Consider the following 25417-nt stretch of genomic DNA (forward strand, 5'->3'; position numbering starts at 1 on the left):
GCGAAATTGGGTTGCTGGTTGACTGGGGTGCAAGCCCTGGTCAAGCAACAGCCATAGTTCCTTGCAGGGTGAACCACAAAAGGTCACTAAATTAACCTGTGCTTAACCCTGGGTAGCTAGACACAAAAAGCAGTCAGGCTTAACTTGGAGGCATTGGATAAAGTATTTATGCAGCACACACAGAGTAATAAATTGAAAACGCAACATCAGAAAAAGCCCAAACAAATTTAGAAGGGTAGAGTACATTTTAATAAATAATTTCAAACCAAAATGACAAAAATCCAATCAGTAAAACTGGAGTTATGAATTTTTAAAGTTTGAGGTTCAAAATAGCGCCTGAAAGATAAAAGCGGCAACTACGGACATTTGGTCACCTATAGCACCACAATGTTCGTGGGGTGTATGGAGACCTCTTTGGTGTTCAGGACTCACTCAGGCTGGGTCCAGGTGTGGGTTCAAGGTGGTGAGAGCTTGTGACTCTGAGTAGGAGGCCAGCAAACTAGCCCTTGGAGTCACTTCTGGTAGTCCTAGTGCAGATGTAGGACCAGGGCTCGACAGTAGGGCTGGCCTTTAAGGGTTCAAGGCAGACTCCAGGCACCAAAGCAGTCCTTCCAGGTACAACAGAAGCCTGGCAACGTGTGCAGCAGGTCATAGCAGTAGGCAGTCCTCTGAAGGCCTTCTGAAGGACCAGTAGTGAAATGAAAAGTGGATCTAAGAGCTCTATCTTTATACCCTGGTGCCCTTCTCCTAGAAGGTGGGAGAAGTTGCTGGAAAGGTTCTTAGAAGTTCTTGGAGTTTCCTGCTTCCCCTGTCCTTCCTCCAAGCTGGAGGCACTGACAATACGGGCCTATTGTGAGGAGACGGGGCACAGCCTATCCAAGTGCAAGTGTGACTGTGCTCAGATTCCCCTCCCCACCCCAATCAAGTTGGTGATAATCCCACTAGTGTGTGACTGTCTGAGAGGAATTCACAAAGTCCTAACTGCCAGCTACACCCAGTCATGGAGCTCAAGAGGCACAGAGGCCTAATAGCAGGAAAATGCCAACTTTATAAAAGAGGCATTTTCAAAATTGTAATGAAAAATCACAACTTTGCCATTAAAGAGGGTTTATCATTACAAGTTCATAGGTACCTAACATGAAATACCTCTCATTTAGGAATTACAGCTTATTAAAGGTAATAAGAAATCCCCAATGGTATCTTATAGGAGCGGTAGGCCTCATAGTAGTGAAAAACGAATTTAGGAGTTTTTCACTACCAGGACATGTAAACTTAAAATTACATGACCTACATTTTAATTACACAGCACCTCACCCTGTGGGTTACCTAGGGCCTACCTTAGGGGTGACTTATATGTAATAAAAGGAGAGTTTAGTGCTGGGCAAGGGGTTTAAAATGCCAAGTCGACATGGTATTGGGAGACTTCATCAGGCTGCAATGGTGGAGGAAAGCAAAACGTTTTGAGGTGGCACTATATGGGGGGCAATTTCCAACACTCATCACCAATTCATTCCCCACAGCACGTAGAATGCACAGCTCAAGTTCATGCTGATCAATGCTCACCCCACAGTTATCCACATAGCAATCATAGCAGGCCTCACCACAACCCAATGCCATTTTATTTCAGAGACCTGGTTCACTGTAGCTGCAACCCACATCTTTGATGTCCTGGTCCTGCATGACTGCAGCAACCATCTATTCAACGTATCAAACAAAAAAGGAGGTGGCAGCAGTCCACCAGTTAGCATGGTCCTGCCCACTCCAGCAGCACCTGTAATTTAGTGCCTCTGAGCTTCTATCCTGCCACTTCCCCCATCAGAAACAAAGCTGAGCCTTAATGTCTGAGATATTGATCTCACTTCACTCTCCAACAGAAATCTTCATATTTTCCTTAGCACCTTCAACCTCCAAGGTGATACATCTGTTAAAGACATGAAGATGCTTTCCTCAACCATGTTGGGTACCAACAATCCCAGTTTATGCATCTTAAGTCCCTGCTACAGACCAAAGGAAACATTCTGGGCTTCATGTGCTCCACCACGACTACCTTCCCTTGCTAACTCCTGCAATAGGTTGACTGAGCCACCACGCAGCTGTTGCCTTCAACCTGATTCACCCCACTTTGCCCACTGAGGCAATAGTATTAAAGCAGTTCCTCCTTAATATGCCCTACAACAGACCGAAATCTCGGTCAGCCTGTTTACCCCAAGGTTTTTACCCACCTTCACAGGACAGCAGATGCACATGATCGTCATCTTGTGCAGAGATAACCTAATCCATTTGTCTCTGTTGAAGGATATGAGCAGGAATGCTCTGACAGTATTGCCCAACATCAGCAATGTCTCACTCACACGTTATGCTTTCCAGAGACCCTCGAAATCATACAGACAGCAACCTTCCTGAATAAGGCCAAAATGGACGCTGATTACCTTGAAAACTACCTTCCAAACATCCATCTGCCATTCCTTGGGAAGATGATTGATAAAACTGTCATCAAGAGCATGCATGTTGGCCTCTTCCAGGACTAATACACTAAATTCAGACTACTATGAAGAATTGGTGCAGTACCAGTTCACATGATCAGCAGTGTGCAGATCACTTACAGACGCAGTACACATTCTTCATCATGCTTGACTGTTTAGTAACCTTCATTGCTGTTGATCACCAAACGTTTGCCTAACACCCTGACAGCCAGAACGGGCTTGTATGGTGTTGTCCTTCAGTTGTTCATGTTGTAGCTGAAAAATAGATCCCAACACCTCAAGATGGGTCCCCCAGGTCCGAGCCCATAACCAAATATTGTGGCTTTACCCAAGTCTCCATCTGTTTGCCTGTGAACTTCAATCTCTACATCAAACCCACTTGAGTCCTGACTTACAAATCCATCAGGTACACAACTCGACTGAAGGTCTCCTCTAGACAACACATTAACCACTTGAATGGCTGACAAGAAGGATGTCAAAATGCTACTCCTAGCTTATTCTCATTTAGTTAGAATGTGTGTTCCTCAACAATGACCACAAGCAACAACATATGCAAAGCTGACTATTAGTATTGAAACTTGACCTACTGAATAGTACACTAAGGGCCTGATGTAGCAAGGAGTTTTGCCCATTCTGTGTCAATGGGAAAATGTGTTCGTACATATGGCCCTAAATGCTGTGGCTTGGCTCATAAAATATCTAAGGAAGTTTGACAATCACCTGTACTGTCAGAGTTCCCCACTGGCTCCCTCTGCCCAGGCGCACCATATACCCTCTTTCTCTTCCTACTCTTTAACCACTTTATGTCTTGTCTTTCCACTTACGAAGTGCGCTTTATCTAGGTGTTTTAATAGTGCTCTGCGTGTAACCTCTAGGTTACTTTGGTGCACAATTTGGGATATAAACCCTATCCAATGGCATGGAAGAAATATTATGGAGGGGAACAATGAGTCCAATCAGATAGGGAGAAGCATGTAGCAGGAGTTCTGCAATAACCGCTAACTGCGAACAGGAGTCGGAACAGTCGTTTAAAAAGTGAGTCTGAAGCCCAGTTTTTAAGACTTTTCTGACTCAAATGTAGTTGGGTTCTGATCTCAGGGATGGGCCAAGGAAGTTCTGCAGTCTTGGACTGTGACGTCCCAGGGATCTGCCTTAGTGCTTCATCCTCACAATTGTTTCGGGATGGTTTGCAGCTGATGATTGGAGTTTTCTGGGTCGGTGTAGTATGAAGCGAGGTTTTGCAAGTATTTGGACCTTCTTCCCAGACTTGTGAATGGTACAGGGGAAATAGAAATTGGTTCATACTTTAACTGGAGGTGATGGAGATATTTCAGGCATGCTTGATGTGGTCCCATTATAAAGGTTAAGGGACATCACACTTGCCTGAAGTTGTCTTCTTTGCAGTCTGAAAATGAACTTTCTGGTAGCCAAGTGTAAGTGATGCTACAGTAGTCCAGGTGAGTCATGATAGGGTCTCTGGTTGATTCTACACAGTGGTCATTTTGTAATAGGGGGAGTATTTTGTGGATTTAGGTTTCAGGGGATGGATTTCTATAACCATTGCAATGAAGTATGCAATGAACAATATCTAAGAATCAAGTGGTACAGGTTGGGGGCACCTGAGATCGGTCGCTGGGTCAAAGGGTAGTGAGACAGATCCACTTTCTAACATTACGAATATCGTAATCTTTATTCAGCTTGTGCAGCGGTAAATGTTGTCTATCTGGTGGAGTACATGGTCCATACACGAGGTGATATTAGTGATTTTGTTTTGACTGTTGTCTAGCTGGAAATAAACGTATGCATTGTCGGAGTACATTTGGAAATTTATTTGATCCTGCTTGAGAAGTTCTGACAGGCGGCCATAACTGAATGTGGAACTCTAGGCAGAAGAAGCGAAGGAGCTCGTGGGTGCAGCACAGTACCAGGTGAGTAGAAGGTTTTCTGTTTCGCTCTAGAATTCTTTACTGCAGATTGGAGAGAAAAAAATTGATCCCCCACAGAGCAGAACCTGCCAAATTTACCCACTTTCCTGTCCTACCTAGCAAAGTCACGTGATCAGTAGTATTGTGTGCCAGTATGATAGACCTGTATGAGTTCCATTTCTTAGAGGTCTGAGTGCACCCCAGTCCTGACCTGTCACAGCCATTGCTATTACATCCCACAAAACACACACTCCCTGAGCAGAGTACCTCAGTCTGGCCCTGCAGCGCCCCTTTTGGTTCAGCACTAGGGAGTCATACGTAGCTCGGTCAGTGCATCTCAGTCCTGGCCTGCAGTTCATCTTCCTCAGGCGGCTGCAATACGTGCCTTGCTGTTTTGGCAGAGGCCGGCGCCTCAAGCTAAGGAAGAGACCTTACAAAGGGGTTAAACATTACACACACAGCAATCTGGTTGAGAAATAACACATGGAAGCTAAAATAGAAAAAAACACACATCTGGATCATTGTGGAAGTTACAAATCCTGTATGTTAAACACAGCAGGGACAAGAGGCATAGAAGATCTCCTCTCAACAGCCTTTAAAAACAAGCATTAGCAAAACCAATAGTTCTCGCCCTTGGGACCTACTGTCTTTGCCACTGGTTTTTAAACTTGCTGCACAGCAATCCGTATGCTGTGCAGAATGACATTTTAATTAAAAAAACTCTCCAGCTATTTGGTTTGAGATTACGATGTCATTTAGGGAAATAATTTGAAAAGCAAAATGTGTCATTTTACTAACCTTAGACAACTCTGGTAAAAACAAACTCTGCAAAATACACTGGCTGTAAATTTAGGAAAACAGGTGAACGTCATCTACGTTTGTAACTACAAAGCAGTTACATCTGCCTGCCAGTTATAAAGTGCCCCTTGGTGAAATTGAAAAAACCTTGGAGTATGCAGACAGTTGTTGTAACTTAATTAAACTACACAGCATGTCATTAGTGACTTTTGGACCAAGTATTTTCTTGTTGGTGGGAAACTAGGAATGATATTTAAATGACCATATTGTATTGCCTTCTATAGGAAGAGTAAATTGATTTATAAGGTGTAATGCTACTGCCAAGTCCTCCCTGGATCGGAAACAAGCATCTGGGTACTGGTTTCGGGGAATCAGCCAGGCTAGCTTGAATCCAGTAGCACAGTGAGCAAGGGACCCACGTCCTGGTATACCCTGGCCACTTCCGACATTGCCAACACAAAAAGATGATGGGCAGAGTGCTGAAACGTTTCACTCACTCACCCCGCCAGTCACAGATCTGGGTTTAATCCATTGTTTTCGGTCCAGGGAAGACCTGGCCTGGCAGTTCAGGCTGGACTTTTCCCATTGGGAACAAGGTGAAGACTGATTTGAATATGGCTGGGTCCAAACTGGGGTGGTATGGTGAGCAAAAGAACGATGGATTTAACCCAGATCTGTGACTGGGGGTGAGTGTCTGAAAAGATTCAGCACTCCGTCCATCATCCTGTTGTGTTACTATATTCCTGTTTCACACACCTGCATGTGTATCTCTCACTTCACCTGCCTGATTGTGGTGTCTCCTGTGTCTCACCTTCTTCTGATCCATCACTTTTACCCTTCACCTGTTGTAGGTCTTTGTATGTTTTTGTCTTCTCACATCTTACATGCCCACTAGCAGTGAGAGAAAGGCACGTTTTCCCTGTGGCCCTCTCCACCAGCAGTAATTTACAAGTTTGTAACTTACTGACCTGGGAAAACAGAGTACTTCAGGATGTAACCAGGTAGTGGCTGTTGTACCTCTTTTTCCTTTGAACTGGAAAATGGGCTGTAGAAGTGGTTAAGGGGTGCCCTCAAATATGGGAAGAGCTATGTGCTTCCACTACAACCTTGGGCATTATTGTATTTTTTTGTGATAGAGGACGATCCGTCATAGGCAGAAGTTGAAATGGGCAGGGACTGCTAGGATCCGTGTTCTCATACTTTTTCATTGATACAGTTCATCTACTTTGTTAAAAAAAGTTCCCAATTACAGCAGACTTTGGCAGGTGCAGCTGGTGTATGCCCTTCAAAGTTTATGCTCGTCCAGGACAAAAGGGTGCCAGCACACGGTCAAGCCTTTTCAGGCAAATACAGCTTTTGCTGCAGACATTATTACAAGAGGTTGGGTGGGGGCAGTCGGTTCTTATCCTAGGGTCAAAGCTCCTGGGTGCTCTCATGGTACAGGTGCAACAAGGCTTCTTTGCAGACCCTTTGTTCCAGAGGAATGTAAGTGTGTGACCATTCACATTTTGCACACACCTGCACTTTAAAGGACATCTTTCCCACTGCTCTCAGCCACCATATATTTCATCCAAGAATGTCGTCTCTTCATTTAAAAAACTGTGACGTATGGATTCCCATGCAAAATCAACTTAAGCTGCCAGAAGGACCCATGTGATGTGTGATAATTTGTTAGACGCCTGGATCAGAGCTCCGTAGTTGTAATTTCCTCTAGGGGTGTGGGATTCAGCCTGGGATGGATATTCCTGAGAGAGGACACCAGACATTTGGACCTTACGGACGTTTCCTTCCATCCTCCCAACCCATGCTCCTGTTGACGACTCAAAGGTTAGCACCAACACTTACTTACATGAAATGTGCACTTTAGAAGTAATGGGTCCTGTGGTGACCCTGCTGCTCTTATGCTTAAGTGACAGCAAACACTCACCTTGAGGACTGCACTTGTCTGAGAGTTAAATAACCAGGGACTGGCGAACTCGTGTCATTCCCCATACTGCATGTGCTAGTGTGTGTGTCACACAACAAAACTTGAGTAGGCCCCCTGCAAAGTAGATGTACTGGGCCCACCACTTACCACTTTTGATGAGGGGCCCCCCTAAAGCACGGGCCTCTGGCCCCCGGACTGGCTGCGGGTGCTTATGTTAGTGCCACTGGAGCTTGCCCAGAGACCACATAACAAAGTCAAGCAATACTGAACTCAGTAGGTGTAGATACTGCAGAATGAGAAGAAGTTATAAGAGGTCAGTACAACACACTGGCTTGTGTGTTGGCGACAGAGCGAGTAAGGTTACTGGATAGTGACACAAATGGTGGTGTGAAGTAATACCCAGGAAGGTGAACATGTCCCTTGAGTGATGTGGGTACCTGTGAACTGGTGAGGGGCAGGGAGAAAGACATGTGAGTTATTGTCAACAAACCTACATTGGTTTGGAAGCCTGAGGCTGAAAGCATATGAAGAATCTGCTCTCTTTGACCCTTGATGGTGGGCCCTGGTTATCATGCCTGGCTAGAAGGAGGTGGAGGGTGTAAGTAAGTACGAAAAAGAGACCGCCAGTGGCAGGCAGAACTACACAAAATAACAGTGATGAACAATCAGCAACAGAACACATGAAAAAGGCACAGAAAGACAAGATGAAAAAGGTCAGTGTACAGGCTGCAGAATAGGAAAGGAGAAAACATGCCTGAGGAAGTTAAGCACCTATATTAGAATAACTTGTGAGTCTGAGGGCACATTAAAGGGGGTCGTTCCTGCTTCACTTTGCTGCTGAGGACATAAATAAACTTTCTTGAAGTCCCCCACATGCTGGGTAGGAGTATGATTATAATGGGACAATAACAGTGTTTAAAGGACACTTTGATCCACAATCAGATCCAGAATATGAAAGATTCAAAGTAAGTAAAGTAAAACTGAGGAACTTAGCCTGTACATGCATCAGTGATGACCCCATTAAAGATGTTTGTGCTCACATAATCAGGGCTGTTTGTTGGTGCTGAGACGACTAATTCTAAGGGGTCTGGGATGACAGTAGACGCTGTGCGGATACTACCCAGGTTCTGTGAGCTGTCGAATCACAGGGTGGAACAGATGGAGTCAGCTTTGGCTCATGTACACATCAAGCCAGACCCTGAAATCTCTCTCCAGATCAAACAGGAGTCCGTAATCGTCCTAATACAGAGGAAGTCTGCAGGGGGATCCTCTGATGACAAAAGACACCAGGTGATCAACTGTGGCAGTCGTGGTCTGAAAACTCACTTGAGGATCTGCAAGGGAAATAATGTTCCAAGTGTGGCAAATCCAGTCACTCTGGTTGTGTCTCCGAAAGTAGTGGAAGAGGTAAGAAAATGTTTCGGAGACCAAAAACTACCCCTGCATTTAGAAATGTCCAGTCAAAGAATGAAGAAAGGACAGAGTCCAGCTTTATGGTACCAGCTGAGACTGACCCAAATGAAGAAGACAACATCTTCATCATCACACATATGAATGCAGCAGGGAAGCCGAAGAAAACCCCAACCAGCATATGAACTGACGATAGAAGGTTATAGGTTACCGCTATGATTGACTCAGGGGCATCAGTGAATTTTATGGATCAGCAGCAGTACAGGGAACTCTTGACACCGCCAGAGCTGAGGCCCACCAAAGTGAGGAAATATATGCCTAAGGGACCGACTCAGCAGTCTCACTAGCCAACGTTTTCCAGGCAAAGTTGAGCACCAGACTCAAAATACTGATGCTAAGTTCAGTACAATTGAAGACCTGGTATTGATCTGTTTTGGCTGACAGATACTTGACTGCCATGTAGACCATGCACTGAAAGACTTTGAACGTTTATTTAAGCGTTTGTGATGCCTGAAGTATACCATGATAACACTATATATTGATAAAACAATGAAGCCAATGGCCTTGCCACACTGTAGAGTACAATTCATCTATGGCCACAGGTAGAGAAGTTGGTTGAGAAACTGGTAAAACTGGTAGTAAAGTATCCTAATCGACCTCCTGGGTACCCCTCCTGGTGGTAAAGCCCAAACCCAAACAGCTGGGAGCAGTCCAAATTTACACTGTTGTGAAACTTCCAAATTGCGTTATGAAGCGCAAAAGACACATTGTGCCCATCTTTGATATTATTGCTGACCTTAATTGAGCCCAGTGGATTTGAAATCTAGGTACCACCAACTCTTATTGGCCCCAGCTATTATGTATATACCCACTTTATCCACGCATGTGGTGTGAAGGAGGTAAAAGATTTAGGGCTCGAATTAGAACTTGGTGGACGGGGAGCTCAGTCACAACGGTGACAGATATCCTTGTGTGCTGAAATTTAAATCCTATTGGATAGAATGAGATTTAGATTCGGAGGACGGGATATCTGTCACCATTGTGACGAAGTAACTCGTTGGTGAGTTCTAAATCAGGCCCTTGGGGCCTGATTACGATCTTAGCTATGGGGTAACTGTCACAAATATGATGGATATCCTGTCCGCCAAATTACAATTCCGTTATATCCTATAGAACTCCTAGTACAGTGGACGGAATATCCTTCGTTTGTGACGGGGTATTCCATCCACCAAGATTGTAACTAGGCCCTTAGTTTTGGCTGTGGCCAAAGAGTTAAAAGAGGTGCTCTCAAGGCTCAAAGGGGTCATAAACATGAGCAATGGTATATTAGTCTTCCCAAAAACAATGAAGGAGGCCTATCGAAGAGTGTGGACCACACTGACTAGGCTATCAGAATAGGGTCTCACGCCTCACAAACAGAAATGTGAGTTTTTCAAAGACAGCATCCATTTCTTTGAGTACACCTTCTCCAGAGGTGGCATCAGTGAAGAGGTCAGATGACATTCCTGGTCAGAGGACAGCCCTGCTCCACAATCCATCAGTGAGGTTAGAAGTTTTCTGGGTATGAAAAACTATGGTGGAAGCATTACTCTCAGCCTGGCAACTGTAACCAAACCACATGAGAGCATTGGCAGCAAGCCAGGCCAGATAGCAATAGACTGGAAACATTAGGAGGCATTCCAGCTCGTGCTGCATGATGTCACCATGATGTATTGTGATACTAAAATGCATACAGAACTAAATGTAGATGCCAGCCCAGTGGGGCCTAGGGACAGTGCTGATACAATTGCAGTTAAGAGGAGTGTGGGCACCAGATGCTTTTGCCAGTAAGGTCTTTACTAAAACAGAATCAAGATAGTTGCAGTTGAATGAGAGGCCCTGGTCATCAGGTGACCTCATTTTTTCCTCTATTTGTACCAGAAGAACTTTTGAGTGATCACAGATCACATGCCCCTAGTAAACCTGTTTGAGGGGACCTCCCGGCATCCACCTCCCAGGCTTGAAAAAGAGTGATGCAGCTCCAAAAGTATGATTTATCAATATGTTTTCAACCAGGTGCAGAAAGCCCATCAGGGTGTTTGTCAAGACACCCTAGAGGAGCTGAAATGCAAGAGACAGGGCAAGAGGGTCATGGAAGAATAAGTGAAAATGATAACCTAGGCAGCATGTTCTAAGACTCGAGTGACTGTCAAAGGAGAGTATCTTCAGAGGACTCAAGCAGACATCCAGCAGTGAGCGCAGAAAGTACCTGCAGATGCTGTTATTGCAATGGAGAGTTAAAGAAGAATTGAGCCCAACATCTGAGAAGTGCACTGTGGTGCCTGAGTCGCTGCATGAGAAAGTAGTGCTGTTGGCACATCAAGAACACTGCTGTGTGGCCAAGAGGAAGAGTCAGTTGAGAGAGAAGCTATGGTTCTCGACATTGATCAAGTGGTGGACATGGCTGTGTGGAACTCTCAACCATGTGAATTAACCAGTGGAACAGAGAGATCATCACTGAAGGTTCATGGAACATACCACAGGCAAAAGTAAGAGCGGACATTTATGAACATCAATTGTCGACAGACCCTAGTTGTGATGAACACCCACCGTAAGTTTTCAGTTGTGGAATTGGAGACGTCCTTCAAACATGTTAAGCTGAAATTTGAAAAGGTATTGACCATCCTTGTATTACATCAAGAAATCAGGACGGACAGTAGTCCAACATTTCAGGAGAATGACTTTCAGATGTATCTGAGAGACCTATGGATACATAGTAGGGAAATTACTCCCTGGTGGCGGCAGGCAGGTGGATCAGTGGAGGGCTTTATGAGAACTCTCAACAAAGGTCTAACCCTGGAGTTGGTGAGAAAGGAGAATGTGAAATTGACCTTACAAAACATCTTTTGGATATATCATAGCACACCACATTGAACTAGCTCTTGCACACCAGCAACTGTTCCGTTTGGTAAGCCTGTGAAAGACATCATCTCTCCTGCATCATAATCTCATACATCTCCTCTAAATGAGTCAGCATACTATCAAAAATGGAAAACCAATAATGATCATACAAAAAACAAGCAAAGACCTGCGACTGTGCGGGTGGGAGATGTAGGACTGGTGCAAGGCAGGCATCCTGGGTGAAAGTTTTGCAGACTATATGAAGCTGAATCAAGGAAGTCATAGAGGTGAGGGGACAGTGATCACTGCACAAAAGGGGCTAGAGAAATGTGTTCATGTTGAAAAAGGTACCTGCAGTAAATGTGAGAATTCCACGAGTCAAAATTCTAGCAAGCCTGTGTGATGACGTTTTTGCAGATCTTGAGTGGGAATAGGCTGATGTGGCCCGTGTAGTAACTAGTTAGGAATCATTGAGGGCTAGCAGCAGGCAAGACAACCGGAAGGAGTGACTGACCAGCATTACCCACACCTCAACTGGAGGGTTGTGGAATCAAGGAGCCCAGGATCACCCACCCCACACTGGGAAAATGCAACAGCTTCCAGGAGTGAAAGAGGTATAGACTGTAACAAAGCAAAGGCCCACTCAAAGACTTATTGTTTCCATTGACCTGTATTTTCATAATTTTGTTAAAGACAGTTGATTGCTGAGATCCTACTGACTGTTTAGAGTTGGAAGTCTACAAGTCTACATAAACATGTGTCACACCACCTCAAGGGCTGTGCTCAGTCAAGTTGTCAAACAGATCAGGGTCTCTCTCTCATACTAGCAGTTAAAGTTGGGTCATAGTTTCCATAAGCATTTTTTGTTTTGCTAATAACTTGGCGCAGTTTGACAAAATTTCACATACATTTCAAAAGTAGTACACCAATCACTTCAGCTGTGGTCTGGAAAGTTTTGGGGTGATTTGTCAAGTGGGGGCTGAGAAAAAAGGGGGTGGGGGGCAAACGCTTTTTCACCATGCAATTTCCAATAGGGTATTTAACTCGACTACAGCCCGACCCGCTGAACGGAATTCCACCAAATTTGGCAGAAATCTAGATCTTGGTTCAGAAAGATCTCTTTTTGTGATTTGCTGTAAATCATTTCATTGGTTTTGGAGTTATTAAAGAAATTTGTATATCTAAGGAGGTGGAGGGTCCGCAGATCCCAGAGATTTTGAAATTAGACCTTTTTGGCTGGCACCACTTTGGCTAGGAAGTGGTGGCTGCCGTTTTGGGACTTTGACTCCACAAAGTCCCACGAAAAAATTAAAAAATCAACAGAAGGGGGCAGGGGAGGAATGCCCTGACCCCCTGGTCCTGGTGGTGTGGGGGTCTCACGCTGGGGCCAAACACCTTTTTTTTGTAAAAAAATAAATAAATAAATTGCTGTAAATTTGCAGAGGATCCCTTAATACATGGCAAAAATTAAAGAAAAAACAAGCGCCGTCTCTCACGGTTGGTTTTTAATTGGCCTGGCGGGTTGGCTAGGTCCAGTGGTGACATTATTCTGTAATGTAGGGGAGGGGCGCATGTGCCCTGCCTCCCCAGGTCGATTACTGCCCCAGGCACCACAATCTCCATTGGGGCCATGCCCAATAGTAAACATGGGTAGGGGGTCTGCAGGTCTCCCACCTATGCTGATTTTGGCCCTATGGGCCCATCCCCTGGGGCACAACCAAATCTGAGAATGGGTACGGGTGGGCTGCGTTGCCCCTCTCCTGGCGGTTTCAGCCCCGGCAACTCCGTTCCCCGAGGCCTAGCCAAAATATAATATTGGGAGGAGAGCCATGTAGCTCCCGATTCAGTCCCAGGAACCCCATTTCCCGGGACCTGGACGATATGCACAATAGAGAAAAGGGCCATTTGCCCCCCCCCCCCCCCTCCAACATTCTGTTCCCCCACTTCTTCTGGGTCCGGCCAGGCACAATTATCCCATCAATATTTTTACTGCAAATATTACATTGAAATTCTCAATGATGTTATAAAAGATGTCATGAGTGCTGTAATATCTCGGGTAATTAGCAGTGTATAGTGGGGGGACGAGTTATAGTTACCTTAGGACAAGAGTTAAATTTACTTGAAAGAACTCTAACTTGTACGTTTAAAATATGAGCCTAAATGTAATGTCTCAGTAACCTTGTTTTTTTTCAGTGAAGGTCTTTGTTTTTTTTAACAAAAAGAAATGTTAATTACTAAATGTTAATCCAACCACTGCTGCGCACTGGTGATGGCCAGCGGCCAGGCCCTGCGGCCAACTCCCTATAACCACATAACCCCACACCATGCTCAAGCACAGCGAGGGTTGGCCGCAGAGTGTGGCCTGTGGCAAGGCCCTGTGGGCAACCCTCTATAGCCACTCAACCCCACACCACGCACGGCCTTTGGCTGTGCACACCTGAGTTTGCATGCAGGGCCTGCAACCAACCCCTTTAACCACTAAAACCCTGCACCATGCACAACCTTTGGCTGTGCTCAACGGGGGTTCGCAGCAGGGCCTGTCCTGTGGCCAGGCCCTGCGGCCAACCCCATATAACCACTCTACCTTCGCAATGCACGGCCTTTGGCTGTGCGCAGCAATTTATGGCTGCAGGGCCTGGCCAGCGGCCAGTTCCTGCCCCTAACCTCCTATTATAATGCAACCCCATGCCATGCATGGCCTTCTCTGGTGCAACAAAATAAAAATTGTTAGGGGAGGATGCGCAGACCCCCCTAGGCCTTGGGGACCACAACCTCCCTGGGGCTACATAAGATACTTTTCTTGGGGGGGGTGCTGCGTGGATCCCCCTGGGCCGCAGAGACCACTACCTCCCCGGGGCAACATTAAATAAATATATGGGGGGGGTCTGCACAGCCCCTCCCCCCCGTGACCACCACCTCCCTTGGACTACATTATTAAAATTGCTAGGCACGACCACAAGGACCTCACCCGCCCCGTGGATCACCACCTCTCCAGGGCTACTTTAAATAAATTGTTAGGCCACACAGATCATCCTGGGCCCTGGGGGCCACCACAACTCCGGGGCAATACCTTCTATATGCTTGGGTGGGGGGTACATGGATTTTCAAAATCGGGGTGGGGCCCGCCTCCCCAGGCTGATTTTGGCCCTAGAGACCACAAACCCCGGGGCCCGGCCATGTGGGTGCCCTGGCCACACCCAGGACACCCACTATTTCTTGATGGACACGCAGACAGCTGCTGAAAATGCAGCTCCTTGCATGCAGGATCAATCTTTTCATCTCTTTCTCTGTCCGCATTACAGCAAGAGGGAGCAGTTTGAACGCTCCTGCTTGCTGGGAGCGGAGTTATGTTTTTCTTTTGCTTGCCAAAAGCAAACAGCTACCTCCTGACGGTGGGCACCTTCAGAAGTAGCTGTAGCCGGCCCTTGGGGGTGACGGAACCAGGGCCATGAATGGCTCTAGGAAGGGGGCCATACATCCCTCTCTCCTTTGATAGGACCGGGCCGGCCCTGGAGAGGTCGTGGTCCCTGGGTCCATATATGATCCCCTCCATGTTTTTTTAAAATGTCTATGGCCCAGGGAGGTGGTGATCCCTGGGGCTTGGGGCCGCGCAGCCCCCTGTTTCCTTTTTGATTATAGCCCTGGGTAGGTGGTGGTCTCAGCTTCTTCTTAAAGCCCTAGAAGGGGGGCCCTGTGAGCACTCCTCCTTCATATTTTCATTTGCACATCCCCCCAGGACCCGACCCACCCAGAGCCAAAATGATTTAAAAGTGCGGGAGACTGCATTTAAAAAAATAAAAAAAAAGCCAAGTTAAACTACCCTGGCCTCTTTTCATTTTGTTGGGTGGGGGGGTCTCAACTGAAGCAGAGCCCCAAATGGCTGGCAACACTTCTTAGTTGAAGTGTTGGAAGCCAATCAGATCTCAGCATGAGATCTCCGTGATCCACAGATCCTCTGTGTCCCTAGGTATATATTTTAACCTTTAATATCTCTAAAACTTCTGAATGGATTTACATCTAATTACAAAAGGCGCAATCTACGCACCAAGATCTAGCTTTCTACCAAATTTGGTGTAATTCCGTTCAGTGGTTCGGGCTGTAGCCATGTGTAAAGAGATCCTATGGGATTTAACTCGGGAAATGCACTTTTTTTGTACCCTTCCCCCCCTTTTTTGTCAGTCCCTGTTTGACAGATCATCCCGAAACGTCCTTTGCGTAACAAGAACAGGGTAGTTACAGTTAGGACCAAGTTTCCATAGGAAATTATTTTTTTTGTGTGCTTATAACTTTGATGCAGTTTGATGAATCTTCATAACTCGTTCTAAAAAAAACCCACAAAAAATCTCGCTCACCTGAGCTGCTACCTGAAACGTTTTGGAGTGATTAGAGTAATCAGCCAAGAGGGGGGCAGAAAAAAATTAATGTCCCAAAATGTGCTTCCCGCAAAGCAGAAATCTGGGTCTTGATCCAGAAAGTGTGCTTTTTGTTTGTCTAAATTTCTTTATGTACTTTCTGAGAAATTAAGAATCAAAATGAATGTCTATATTGTGTTGCGGACCCAACAGATCTAAAGAGAATATGATGATGGGCTACCATCACATCAACAAACATATGGTGGCAGCCATTTTTAGGACTTGGTGACTCAGTCCACTGTGCTACAAAAAGAAGAAAACATTGAGGGGTGCAGGGTAGGTATATTGTTTTTTTTTGTTTTTTACTGGTACCTCAGTGAATCTGCGCTCCAGTTTAAAAAATAAAAATAGAAGGAGAAAGGGGGTGGGCTGTATTGAAAAATAAACCCTTCTCCAGTGTGGGCCAAAGCCAATGGGGTCAGCACAAGTAATTAATTTTTGGAGTGGGCAGATTACTTTTTAGGTTAGGGAGAGTGTATCCTCCCCCAGATTCTTATGCAGGACCTGATAACGACATCCTCCAGTGCTGTTAGCTTTATTTATGGAGAGGTGGCATGTGCCCCCCCCTCCCCCCCCTCCCTGAGGCTTTAGAGGTTCCCGGGGATCCCATCCCCTGGGGCCGATATCTTTAATTATTTGCAGGGGGCATGTGTTCCCCCCTCCTGTTTGAGTCATAGGCTGTCCCAGGTAACTCATCTCCTGGGGCCTGAAAAGAGCAGTGTCCTGGGGACTCCATCCCCCTGGATACTGACTTATTCCCTGCCCATGAGAGTGTGGGCAGAAATTATAAAATTAACTCCCTGTCTGCACTCTTTCTGGGGCAGGGAACACAGGTTTGCTCCCTCCTTATGGGGCAGAAAAAAAGCTGCTCTAGCAAAGCAACACAGCCAGCCGCGGGGGCCTTTGGGATCCCCCCGCACCTCTTAACATTTCAAAAAGATGTGGGTGCTTCAGATGGGCACTGGAGTAGGCATGGTAAAAGAAAAATGTGTGGCTTCCATCGGAATCCACGATGGGTGCTGGCGAGGGATCAGCGTGGTCGTGGTCTCTTCTTGCTTCTGTGCTTAAACTGTGTGTGTCTTGGAATTCCCCCCAAAAAACTAAAAATAAATTAAAAGGAATAATAATTGAACTTCAGGATCCACTCATTTATTATTCACTATTCCAGGCAAGGAGTGCCCCATAATGCCTTGCAACATTGCATCCAGGTTTCCAGCCTGCCTGTGTGTGACATTTCGATGGCTTCAATGTTTCTGAGTGACATTCCACAGCTAAATGTGATACCATGAATGACTTTATTGCTGTTAAAAAAAGCAAGCACTGACATCCATTTAGGGATAATTACCCATTTTTGTGTGATGAGAAACTAAAAAAAACTTGAAAACGTCTATAAAGCTCTTAAAATAGAAGCGCACACACCACAGTGTGTAAACAGAACCACCAGAACCCTCTCCGTATGAAGACAGCCACTGCACTCTGACTTATTTAGGTAATTGAGTTTCTTCTTTGTATGGCCAACGGATCTTCAGTGTTCCCAGAAACACCACCTTTCCTCCCTCTGCCCCAGTGGGGTGACAGATGCTTTGCACTAAAAACTTGCATGAAGGCAAGTGTCCTTCTCATGCTGCAGCCACGCCGCTCCTAGTGGTGAGAGGGAGGCTGTGTATGTGGCTGTTTCTGCTGTCTCTGTTAGGTTGGACTGTTTCTGACCACTAAGGCTTCAGATGCCTCGAGGTGGACATGTGAGCCAGTGTTAAAACAAGCTGCATGCTGTATGCTCATCAGTAGAAGTGGAAGGATGTGTTGTTGGTTCTATGGCTGTTTTTTGTGGCCTGAAAAATGGTCACAAAGGACTCGCAAAATGTTTATGGTTGTTTGAAAAAAAAAATGCTTTATTTAATTTATTTTGAGACAATACATATTATTAAATATTGAATGTGTGTATTTATAAAATATAATCTTTATTATAATTATAGGTGGCTTTTTTTTTTTACAAAGTCAATTGGTTTCTTTATATATGTTGATATGCTTACCTCTTAGTAAAGATTTGTATGTATTATATATTTAATAAAATGTGGTTGGGTGCAGGACCTAGGCGCGTAAATATAATAACTTGTGCCCTCACCATGCACTGCAATTTATTTCACATATTACATCACTCGTTACGTGCTCTATGACATCATTGATAACGTCACTGGATCATCTGAAGTGTCATCATTGATGACAACACTGCACATGGCGTAGGCATGAGTTATAGTAACTTTAGGGTACGAGTTATAGTTACTTGAGCTAAATATAGCTGGTGAATTTCTGTGGTTTTGTTTAACCGATAGTTGAACTGTTTTGTTTCACCTAACTATAACGTACCTTAATCTTTTATTTTATTGGGCGAATTTAACTTTAAAACATCATTGTTCTCTTCTGCCTTTCTCTGTAGCAGTATGTAAAAACCAAATCCAGGTTTACTCCTAAACCCTTCAGATCGTGCAGCGCTATTAGAGCTCCCCCTGGTGGCACAGCGCCGGTGACGCCACTGACTTGAATAAAGTTTCTGTTCCTCATTTTCTTTGGGCACAGTGGTCTGATATTAAGGACATTAACAGGTTTATGCTATGTGGGATGTCAGCGAGACACAGTTCTGAAGCGGATGAGTGTTTATTCTGGAGACAAGACAAACTTCAGCTACCAGGTCTTATTCCCCAACTCCAACTGTTGCTTCTACAACTCCTAGCATGATCATCTCTGACAGTCTGGAGTGTTGAGCCTAAATTCTATAAATATTAGAAATAAAAGGTGCATGTATTTATCTCCCTTACAACATGCATGATTTAAAGAAAATGAATATAGACGTCTTTGTAATACTGCAAAGACCATTTTGTACATTTGTTAATCATAATAAAAAAATGCATATTGCAACACAATTTGACTTCTATAAAGTTTCAAGATTCTGGTAAGAATTATCTATTTTTACATTTTCCATTATGCGGGTCTTTGATTTACCCTATTTGTAATTTTTCATATTCATCACACTCCATTTGCTCACATTTTCCAATGCTACCACATTATTCACAACAAGAATGATTTAGGTGCCATGATGTAATTACTTTCATGTTTCCTTGCCAATCCCCTTTTCCTCACTCCAACCCAGTCCTCAATGTCAGGGTGTAGACCCTTTACGTCCTTTATAACTCTTCTTTTTGTACAGTCTTTGAAACAATGGTAAGAGTTACACAGTGTCTGTCAAAACTCCGAAAACTTAGGGAGACAGTTTGCCGATACAGGGTATCTGCCATAAATGGAGGGATATCGCATCAGTTCTCTTTGTACATAGTTATATATCCTAAATTGGCCTAATGGGACATGCCCCAGTTTTTAGCCCTGCATGTGTTAAACTCTAAATAACCCTAGTCATTTTCCAGACATTGCCACTTGGAAGCCTCTCTGTGGCTGTCTTTCTTCGTTTGAGCAACACAAAGGCACGATCCTTTTACTGTTCTGGGAGTTACTCTATATGCCCACGCAGTGCTTTAAATGGGAAAAAATAAGTGCAGGTACTCATTAACATATACTAGTAGTGTGGTGGGTGGGGCTAGGGGCGGGGCTAAGAGCAAGACATGGGATACTTTGACTTATGTACCAGTTTTAGCACATGCCAAGGCCCATGAGAAATGTGTTTGAACAAACAAAACAAGTTAACTTGTTAAACGAAATGTAAGCAAAACACAACGCTATTTATCTAACTGGCAAACATATTTGCTGTCGTTTTGCACAATACTATATATTCTTGAACGTGCACACACAGAAAGAAACAAGCAGAGGCGCACACCCAAAGCATTCCACACAGTCCTCCTTAAAGTGCCCCGATTCTCTCTCTTTCATTCGCTTTTCTCTCACACAAAGACACACACATACCAGCAGGCAAACACACATACATAAGCAGACCCTCGTTCAAGAGACTCAGGTGGGATCAAAGCCATTTTAAACTTTCCTCCCATGGCTTTCTTAGTTGTCACAACGGGGCTGCCTCAATTCCTGTGTTTACACAAAAGCACATGAGTGTGTAAATGTGATTGACAGCACAATGGACCCTGTTCTGTCAAACACAGAGTGATCTAAACACCCAGACATTAGGCACATAATCCCCGCTGAATAGCTCAGCGGGGCTCAGTTTAGGACGACAGAAGCACCTTTTCTGTCAGAGGTGGGTTCAACTCTGAGAGCCCAGTGCTTACCAGCACTAGCATCTAATGAGCCTACCCTTCATGAGTACTGGTACTCTCCTTGGCAGCAGAGAAGTGCCGGTACTCAGAGTGAAAAAAATAAGAAGTGCCGGTACTCAGTACCGGTGAGTACCGGCCCATTTAAAGCACTGTGCCCACGTAATTGTTTCCACTTCTCTTTTTCAAGAAAGACTACTTGCCTTAGCTAATTGAATGTTCTCCATCACCAAGTGATTCATTCTTTCGGCCTAAACATTTTATGGAGGCCTAAGGAATTCAGGGCCATATGTACAAACACATTTTCCCATAGAGACAGAATGGGTAAAACCCTTTGATAAATCTGGCCCTCAGTACTTTAATGTCTTCCAGCAGTTTTCATCAAAAGTCTGATATGACTGTCTCTGTACTCACATGTTCTGCTGCTTTGACAATAACCCACTCGATGATAATCCCTTAATACGATAATAAATGTGTTCCTGGTGTCCATGATTTCCACAGGTCCCAAAAAGTCCATTGCAACTTTTCCAAGGTTTATCAAGTATGGCACTTAGAAGTTTGCATCACTATTTTTATCTTGTCACTATTTATACATGAATAATTATTCTTCACAATACTTTGCATCCATATTAACCCATAAAGAAGGATTTCCTCAACATTATTTTTTGGCATGTTCTTTCCTGGCTGACCCTTTAGCACACTATTAGTAGTGCATGCCTGGACCCAAACGAGGTACAATCTGGTGACATTTCAGCAGTTTCCTAATAGGGGCCATATTACAAAGAGGGTCCACTGTCCATGTTCACGCCACAACACACCTTCAGGTTGGTGTGCTGGGTGCAAACAGGGACAGTGCACCCATTAATGATAATGCTGTGCCCCAGGCTCAGATGTGAAATCGAGTCTGCCCAGGGACACTTGAAAGACAGAAGCAGCCTTTCACTGTGCAGGCATTCCGCGATCCCATCAAAGTGAGGACTGAGATTCCCTGCAGTCAGGTGCAGTGAGTGACTGCTCCCTACTGCTGGGGAATGTCTGGGGAAGTCCATGGGACTTCGTTCCCCCTTGAGATGGCTGCCCCCAAGTGTGCAGTGTCTGTCGGCAACCTTTCTATGGTGCACAGTCATTGCCCCTCCTGATGGACTCTTTGCCTTAGCACCTGTGCCCATGATACTGAGCGCGCCCAGGGGCATAGTGTTACCCTCATATGTATGGGGCCACACTCCCCTGTAAATAAGGGAGCCCCCTGTTGAGAGCTGCTGGTACTGTACGTGTGCTGACACTATTGATATTACAGAAGGGGCTGTAACGGCGTCTGTGGCCCCTTCTCTAATACTACAGTGCCCACAAGTGCCAAAAATGAACCCACAAACCATAGCACCCTGATTGCACTGTACTAACATGACCCCAGATATAACTGAACCCATCTTTCAACTGCTAGAATTTCTTTCCCTCTTGTACCAAGACATTTAAATCAGTCCACCCCTTCATGACTAGAACTTGGTCCTCACTTACTGCCCTATTCAGTTCTCCATCCTCCAAAGCTTATTCCTTACCTATCGACACTAGTAGTGCCTCTTCTCCGCCTTGCAAATTTGTACATGCCGCTCACAGAAATCCATGATAGACAATCTGCAGCACGACTCTTGAGACAGTTAGCATATTCTATTTTCAGAATTGTAATCTGCCGTCAGCATCCATCTACGGGTACCTGGGGTGGTTAGCCCTATTCCTGTTTTAAAACATGCACACCAAGGCTTTATGATCAGTGCTGATGACAAATGGTAATCCCCATACAAAAGGTTTAAAAAAATGTATTCATCAGTGATATGCTATAGCAGTGGTTCCCAACCTGTGTTCTGGGGACCCCTGGGGGTCCGCAAAGCCTCCTCAGGGGGTCCGCAACTGCTTAGAAAACAATTAGGTCCCCGGCTTTCAGTAATGACTCAGTGGGGGTTTCCCTGGTTTCCAGTATTGATTCAGCGGGGGATCCCGGGGCTCCAGTAATGACAAAGAGGGGGTCCACAGAGGTCAAAGGGTTTGGATCCACTGTGCTACAGCCTCCCTCTCGCTGACTCTATGTGATCATTCTACTTTCCTAAATCACCTAGATGCAAAGCCTACAACTTTGTCTTGCACAGTCGTCCCTTCATGTTAATACCGCTCCTAATGCTGCCTCGCTGGTGGCAGGTTTCTGTGTGTCTTATTTTACATTAAAAAGCCTCAAGGCCTGTGCCATAGATGTACGTTTTACCACTTTTGCAAAAGCTTCTTCACATTGGGTCCTCCATCCAACATTCATTAAATGCTTTATATGTGGTTGAACGTACCCAAAGAAGCAATACTCGGCTCATCCTACACTGAATTTCAGCTGTTCCTTGTTCTGTGGCTGAGGTGCTTATCAAAGTAAATTTACTATACTTGTTTTCAGTCTTATTCCTTTTTCCAGTATTCAAGTTCAAATTAAGTAACCTTCCCCCCCCCCTTAAATGTCTTGTTTTTACTTTCTTAGTCTCATCATAACGTCTTAAATTATTTTTGTCTTGTTCCTCCAAATTAATTGTGGCATGCCTTCATAATATTCCTGCAAAATTCTCGAAAAGCAGCACAGATGCCAGACCTAAAAGAATTATTCAGTATCCACGTGCTCCTAAAGGTGTCACAAATGAAATCAATTGCCTTGATTCCTTATGCAGTTTAGCTTGATGGTGTGCTGCATTCACACCCAAGACACTAAATACCACGCCTCCTGCTACCACAATTAATATTTCTGATATACTTGGAAGAGTCTGCACACTCAAATGTTCTTCTTTAGCCCACGGAGATCAACACATAAACAAATCTTACGTTGTGGTTTTTGCGCTAAAACAACAGGCCCGCCCCAACCATTGCCATGACTCAAAAGGCTCTATGAATTTCTCCAATTCAACTTTTGTTGTTCCTTTTTTGGTGTGTTTTCCCATTAGGTGTGGGGTAAATCTAAATTTCTAGACTTCTGGTGACAACAGGTTTTAAGGAAAAAAACATCCTGTATGAAAATGTCAGTAATCCAAGCAAAATACTCTAATATCTTTTAAAATCCCCCATTTTACTTTTACTTTTTAAATTATTCTAGTTGGATTCTATTAACATGAATGGTTCCTTAACATATGCATTCTGTGCAATCCCAAGATCAGTTTGGTGACGTTATCCTAATAAAATGGATTCTTACTTTGTCAGATAGACACACAAAATCCTTTAGTCCTTATCTCTGTCCACTGTATTCCAGTCGTTTCCATTTTCTTGCCGCTGTAGCCTCCTGTTTTCATAGCAACCCCTACTAGAGCATCTATTTTACCCTAAAGCTCATTGGTGTATGAATACTTTGATATAATTGTATTCAGTCTTCAAGAATCAGCCAACACATTTATTAACTCACCCCTTATTTCTACATCAACATAAAAGAGCCTCTACAGTGTATTGGAACTCTTCATCTCTTTGTTTTTCCACCCACATTTCATTCTGCCTTTAACTTTCATAAAATTCTCCTCTCTACATTCCTCAGCCTTTCCTGATTAATCTGTCATTAATACTAAATCTCAAACATTTTCATATCCATCATCAACTTAATTTACACTATGGAGTTGGGTTCTTTTACACACGTTTGGAAAGTAGCCTCTTGCCACTATTTTTACAAATCACTTTACGTGCCTCCACACGCGCTACTTGATCCTGTGGGCCCTGGACAACCACATCTGTAACATTTTATCATTGTTTTTCACTGCTACGTGTTTTTACAGTTTTTCTTTTTCTGCTAGATTCTACTGCTGTGGCTGTTCCTTCACATTTGACCTATTCTGTTTCTCTTATGCTCCCTGTGGAAGTATTAACTTCTTTTAGCCATATGGCTGTAGTCTAAATTCTTCTAGAAATCTGGATTGCTTCATCGACTGTTGGCACTTTTGCCAATAGTTTCTGATTTTTCTTACTACTATTTGTACACCTGATTATTTCATCTCCTATAAGTGTGTCATTAAACACTCCAAATCAGGGGTCTCCAGCCTCCTCTGTAACAACAGCTGCTTATATTCAGTGAACATCATCCTGCATTACCAAGAATATAAGTGTTGTCATCGTGACCACATTAAACAAGATCATAATGCTGGCCACTATGCAAGATTGCCAGCTTCGTCCGCCCGACTGCATCCTGGGTAATACATAACAGCCATTGGTGCGATGCTCTTGGCAGCAAGCTAATGATATAAGTAATACGTTCCCCCAACACTGCTTGATTTATCACTCAAATATCAACTTTAAATATATTTTGGGAATTGAACTATTTTTCTCCAAACTTAAGCTTGAGTCTCATAAATAAACACAGTTTTATCTCACATACTACCTTTTTAGTTTTGGCATACATTTGTTAATTCGACCAAGCAAAAACATCTAAACCTGTGGGCTGGGCTGCACACATGAGAGCTACTTGCAGCTACCTGGCGGGCTACTAGCAGCTCGCAAGCTACTCATTGGAGAAGCCTGCTCCAAATTCACGATACTGGCAGTCACCCTTAGGGCTGCTGCATAACTTGTGATGTCTTCATGCATTATCTGAATGAACTTTTGACAGTGAAACACAACATTCACTTTGGAAGTAAAGTGAGTTGTATTCTGCTTTTTGACTTTTTATAAATATTGGTTGCTGTCCATCATCACCCAAAAGACTGTAAGGTACATCTTCACACAGTCTTTTACCCTCAACTGCCAAAGTGAGAATTAGTACGACTTGCCTTCTCTCAGCCCCATATTAACAATAGCCATCTTATAATTCAGCAATATTTTATCCATTGCTTCCAGGTTAGCGGCAGATCACATTGCATAGCCAGTAGAAGGGATTTGGAGACATTTTCTTTTCTGCTGTATATAGAGAAATATACTGAAATAATAAAATAACACACACTAGTACCTAATACAACATAATAATTTAGGAAAAGTGTTTTTTTCTGTATGTTGTCCTCGTAGTATCAATGTTCCAAGGACTCTCATGGAATTAAACTATTTCAGAATGCACATGTTTCCAGTAAAGGTGTGTTCTCCTTTTCCTGTCTTCCGTATGCTAGTTCTCTTTCTGCATCCTGAGTCACACACCTTCCAGCTTTTGTTTCCAGAGTTCTCTTTTCCTCATCTTTGTCTATTATTTCTATTTGTATTTTATTGTAATTGTATTTATGTAGCTCTTTGTACCCCTGACGAGGCCCTGAAATACTTTATAGCGAGTAGCCCGTTGCTCTGGAACCCAAGGTTTGTGGTTCGCCTATTGTGTTTTGTGCAGGGAATGTGGAATTTGGCGGGAGGAATCTTGTTGGATTTCATGCAATCTTGAGCAGGT

The sequence above is a fragment of the Pleurodeles waltl genome, chromosome 12, assembly GCF_031143425.1.
Source record: "Pleurodeles waltl isolate 20211129_DDA chromosome 12, aPleWal1.hap1.20221129, whole genome shotgun sequence".
In the NCBI taxonomy this organism is placed as follows: domain Eukaryota; kingdom Metazoa; phylum Chordata; class Amphibia; order Caudata; family Salamandridae; genus Pleurodeles; species Pleurodeles waltl.